Here is a 5,698-nt window from a genome sequence, read left to right as displayed (position 1 = left end):
CTGTGGAAACTGCAGACTTGCAGTTGAACTATTTACTCAAAAGGTTAGACCCATTGCCAATAACTGTGGAAACTGCAGACTTGCAGTTGAACTATTTACTCAAAAGGTTAGACCCACTGTCAATAACTGTGGAAACTGCTGCATTGCAGTTGAACTATTTAACCAAAGGTTAGACCCACTGCCAATAACTGTGGAAACTGCTGCATTGCAGTTGAACTATTTAACCAAAGGTTAGGCCCACCGCCAATAACTGTGGAAACTGCAGACTTGCAGTTGAACTATGTACTCAAAGATTAGGCCCATTGCCAATAACTGTGGAAACTGCAGACTTGCAGTTGAACTATTTACTCAAAGGTTAGGACCATTGCCAATAACTGTGGAAACTGCAGAATTGCAGTTGAACTATTTAACCAAAGGTTAGGACCACTACCAATAACTGTGGAAACTGCAGACATGCAGTTGAACTAATTACTCAAAGATTAGGCCCACTGCCAATAACTGTGGAAACTGCAGACTTGCATTTGAACTATTTAACCAAAGGTTAGGCCCACTGCCAATAACTGTGGAAACTGCAGACTTGCAGTTGAACTATTTAACCAAAGGTTAGGCCCACTGCCAATAACTGTGGAAACTACAGACTTGCAGTTGAACTATTTACTCAAAGGTTAGGCCCACTGCCAATAACTGTGGAAACTGCAGACTTGCATTTGAACTATTTAACCAAAGGTTAGGCCCACTGCCAATAACTGTGGAAACTGCAGACTTGCAGTTGAACTAATTACTCAAAGATTAGGCCCACTGCCAATAACTGTGGAAACTGCAGACTTGCATTTGAACTATTTAACCAAAGGTTAGGCCCACTGCCAATAACTGTGGAAACTGCAGACTTGCAGTTGAACTATTTACTCAAAGGTTAGGACCATTGCCAATAACTGTGGAAACTGCAGAATTGCAGTTGAACTATTTAACCAAAGGTTAGGACCACTACCAATAACTGTGGAAACTGCAGACATGCAGTTGAACTAATTACTCAAAGATTAGGCCCACTGCCAATAACTGTGGAAACTGCAGACTTGCATTTGAACTATTTAACCAAAGGTTAGGCCCACTGCCAATAACTGTGGAAACTGCAGACTTGCAGTTGAACTATTTAACCAAAGGTTAGGCCCACTGCCAATAACTGTGGAAACTACAGACTTGCAGTTGAACTATTTACTCAAAGGTTAGGCCCACTGCCAATAACTGAGGTTGGACTGCAAAGGCATGTGATCATAAAAACCCTGAGACAAATTATAATACATGTCTCATGCTATTGGAAATATGAATGCAACTAGGGCGTCCCCTTTAAGTGACCTGCGTCAGGATCCCACTGCTGGCATGATAAATGGATGAGGAGTAGCAAATTGCGGCCAAAGAAGCTATTGACAAAAAAGGAAGATCAGAGCAGGTACATGATAGGCTTTTAAAGATTCCAATAATAAATGGGGATCAGATAGTTAATATAATTTCAGCATATACTCCTCAGATGGGTTGCCCCGAACAAGAAAAATAATTGTTCAGAGAAGAGTTTGAGGCAGCTCTTGGAATGCTAGTGTGTGGAAGAGAAGGAATGGATAAGAGGAAGTGTATGCAGGCCATGGGTTTGAAATTAGAAATGATAATGGGAAGTATATATTAGAGATGGCTCAGACTTTTGAATCGGTATCTATGAACACCTGGCTTCAAAAGTTGGATAAGCACCTGATAACTAGTGAAAACACAAAGGGGAAAAGCAAAATATGGAAATACAGAATACAGAAGTGAAGAGGGCATTGAGTAAACTGAAAAATGGTAAAGTACCAAGTTTATCAGTTCCAAATTAAAATGGTCAAGATACTAGCTAAAAAGGGGAAAGAATGGATGCTGAATTTATTAAGTGTGATATGGTAAGAGGAAATAATGCCTAAAGACTGGGAGGGGAGTCTAATGGTATCCATATCTAAGCAGAAAGGTGATGTCATGGAATTTGGTAAACTATGGGGGAATTAAACTAATAGAACAGAGGTTGAAAGTTTTTCAGAGGGAACTAGATGGGAGATTGTAAGGATTGGGAAACAACAGTGTGGATTCATAAGGGGGATTGTGGAAAATTATCAGAATTTAGTGTGATGGGATAGAGGGTAGATCAACAGCAGATCACCTTATCACATTGTTATAGATTATAATAATTACTCAGGAACTTCAACCTCATATGGTTTAGGGATGCAGTAAAGTGTTTCGATAAACACTGCTTGAAAGACTATAAAGATTGAGTAAGATGGTAGGGAAAGATGATGCTAAGATGATACATAAACTAAATAAGAAAGCTAAAGCAATTATTAAGAGTCCTGTCGGATATACAGAAGAAATTAACACAAGAAATGTATGACAGGGAACCACTTTTGGACCAAAATTGTTAAAATATCAGACAAAATTAATTCTATAAGTAAGAAGAGGATAACCCTGATTAGAAACATTGGAATGGAAGCCCTGCTTTATGTAGATGATATGTTTCCGGGCAAAAATAAATACAAAGTAGAAAGCTATAAGTAACTGCCGCAGTTTTGAAGAACTAAAGAATTTACTTTTAGCACCAATCCACAGAAGTCAGCAGTGTTAGTAATAAGACACAAAACAGAAGAGGTTAGAAAGGCTATTGGAGAGGTGAGAAATGGAAGAATAGAAACAGTTAAGGAATATAAATACTTAGGATAATGGTACTCAGAAAAGGGAAACCATAGTCTCAGCATAAGTAAAAGGGTAGCAAAAATAGAATATATGGTACAAGAAGTAGAGAAGTATGGAGACTGTAACAGAGTAGAAGATTTGACATTGCTTGTGAGAATAGATTTATGAAACAGTAGTAGTACCTACAACGTTTGCAAATATTGAGACTTGGGTTGTAATAAAAGAAAAAGAAATGAAAGAACTAAATGATATACAAAACAAAATTATGAAAGGAATGTTTGCAAAAGTTGCAACCAAACCTTATTGAGGGTTAATTGCAGAAACAGGAATCTGGCCAGTTGAAAATATAATAGAGTATAAAAAGGTGATACTATTTCATAACATAACATCAGATGATAAACTATTAGTTGAGGAGATAATGAAAGACCAAATAAGGGAATCACGTGGGGATTGCAGGGGGAAAAAAAAAAGTATTATAAAAATATGCAAAAAAATATAATATCAAAATTGAAGAGGAAAGTTCAAAAACAATAACTCAAGAAAGAAATAAAAAGTAAAGTAGCAAAGGAAAATAAAAGAAAAATAGAAGAAAAGAAAGCAGAAATGACCAAACTGAGATTTGTAAATAGTAATGGCAGAAGAGATTACATAGGAGAACTCAACACTAAGGAAGCGGTAATAGTTATGAAAACAATATACGAACAGGAAAGAGAAGGATACAGTTTGTGCGTTGTGTGGTAAGACAGAAGATATAACTGAGCATATGTTTAGCTGTAATGTATTAAAGAAATTTACAAGCAATGTCATAGATTTAGGGAAGTTAGAAACACCAACTAAAGAAGAAAGTAGCAGCTCGATATATTAAGCAGGCTTTAAAAGTTAGAAGTAAAGTATGCAAGCTGTGCTGTCTGTGTAGGACAGTGGTTCTTAACCTGGGGTACCTGTACCCCCAAGGGGTACGAAACCTTAAGCCTGGGGGTACGAGACACGATAGCCAGTGCAATGGTAGCTACTGTATATTTACCATGAGAAATCAAAACATGTATATTCCAAATATTTCTCTTACTATAATTGTCTAAATTATTTTATTTCAAGTTAGTGCTGTAAACAATTTTCTTATGTTTTCTATGGTTTCATATATGTTTTCTTGATGTCTCTTACGGTTCGTGTTCGCGTTGTTCCTGACTGAAACATGCTACATGTGCACTGTGCTGTGTGTAGTTGAGTCAATGTGAACAGTGTGAATTGGGTCTGCATTTTTCTTTGTGTTCGAGTTGTTGATAGTATTGAGGTGAGTTACTGGTGAGTGTGTCATTTTTTATTTGTGAAATGTAATTTTTGGATTATCCTCTTATTTGTCGCAATATGTTTTTTAGTGTGATATAACTCTAATATTGTCAAGAATAGATGTATAATTGATAAAAGAGATATAATTTTGAAGGTACTGTTATGTGCATGAGGAGGAATATAGTGGACTTAGGGATGGCTCGACCAGTGTGAGGGATCGGGGATGAGTTGGTCAAAAAATGGTCTGACTTAGTCAAAAACTGGTATGTGTTGGTCAAAGCATGGCTTGAGTTGGTCAAAATATGGCTTGAACTGGTAAAAAAATTCCTTTGGTAAATAAATGACCTGGATTGGTCAAACAATGGCCTGAATTGATCAAAAAAATCCCTTGAGTTGGTGAAAAAAATGTCCTGAGAAGGTCAAACTGTCCTGAGTTGGTAAAAAATGGTCTCAGTTGGTAAAAAAATGGCCTTACCCTCCCACAATAACATACACTTGGAGCCATACCTGGGTTAACTGTGCATTGTGTTGGTGGTGATACGTTATTTTATATCGATTGTAACATGTTGTAACGGTTATAACATCCAGGCCTGCATCTTTCCAGGTAGTATCGTTGTGATCAAGATCTAGTAACTATGTCTAATAAACGCAAATGGAACGAAGACTACATTCGTTATGGTTTCACCTGTATGACTGAGGCAGATGGAACTCAACGACCACAGTGCATCCTCTGCAGCACAGTCTTTGCAAATGCAAATCTCCAATCATCAAGACTCAATGAACACTTCAACAATCTACATGGAGGCACAGATGCTGGACATGACTTAAAAATCTTGAAGATCAAGCGGGAACGATTTGATCGTAGTGGTACCCTGTCAAAGCTAGATTTTGTGCCAGTTGAGAAACCTTTGTTGCAAGCATCTTATGAAGTTGCCCTTTTGTGTGCAAAGAAGAAAAAAGCTCACACTATCGCAGAGGAGCTTGTTATACCTTGTGCATTAGAAATGGTAAAAATAGTGTTAGGGAGAGAATCTGAAAAGAAGCCTAAACAGATACCTCTATCAAATGACATTATTCATTCAAGGATTCATGATATGAGTCAAGATGTCTTGCAGCAGGTGATAACAGACCTGAAAGCTAGTCCTGTCAGAGTGAGTATTCAGCTGGACGAGTCAACTGACGTTAGTTTTTGCAGCCAGTTGATGGCATTTGTTCGGTATATGAAGGAGAAAGAAGTGGTGGAAGAATTCTTATTTTGTATACCTCTGGAAACTACTGCAAAAGCAACTGATGTGTTCAGTCTTGTGAAAGAGTTCTTCTTGGAACATGAAATGGCTCTCAACATGTGTGGTTCAACTTGCACTGATGGAGCCCCTGTCATGCTTGGAAATAAATCAGGCTTTGCTACCCTAGTGAAAAAAAGAGGTTCCCCATGTAACTGTCACTCACTGTGTGTTGCATCGTCATGCACTTGCTACAAAGACGCTGCCAGAAAAATTGAAGACTGTTTTATCAGTTGTTGTGCGTGCTGTAAATTTCTTCAGAGGATGGGCAGTGAATCACCGTCGTTTTGCATCTTTTTGTGAAGAAATTGGAGCTGAGCACAGTGTTCTTCTTTACCACACAGAAGTGAGGTGGCTTACATGTGTATTTGAACTTCATGAAGAAATCATGCAATTTCTTAGAAATCAAGGCAGTGATATTG

The 5,698-nt window shown here is 37.8% G+C and overlaps 1 pseudogene; it reads left to right on the top strand.

Annotated features, from left to right (window-relative positions):
* Positions 1-4,628: 4,628 nt before the first annotated feature.
* The window catches only part of LOC137644145 (protein FAM200C-like), a 1,935-nt pseudogene continuing 865 nt past the window's right edge, over positions 4,629-5,698 (top strand).

This window comes from Palaemon carinicauda, chromosome 1, assembly GCF_036898095.1.
Source record: "Palaemon carinicauda isolate YSFRI2023 chromosome 1, ASM3689809v2, whole genome shotgun sequence".
Classification (NCBI taxonomy): domain Eukaryota; kingdom Metazoa; phylum Arthropoda; class Malacostraca; order Decapoda; family Palaemonidae; genus Palaemon; species Palaemon carinicauda.
The sequence above is the reverse complement of the archived record's forward strand: the minus strand, read 5'-3'. Positions and strand labels throughout refer to the sequence as shown.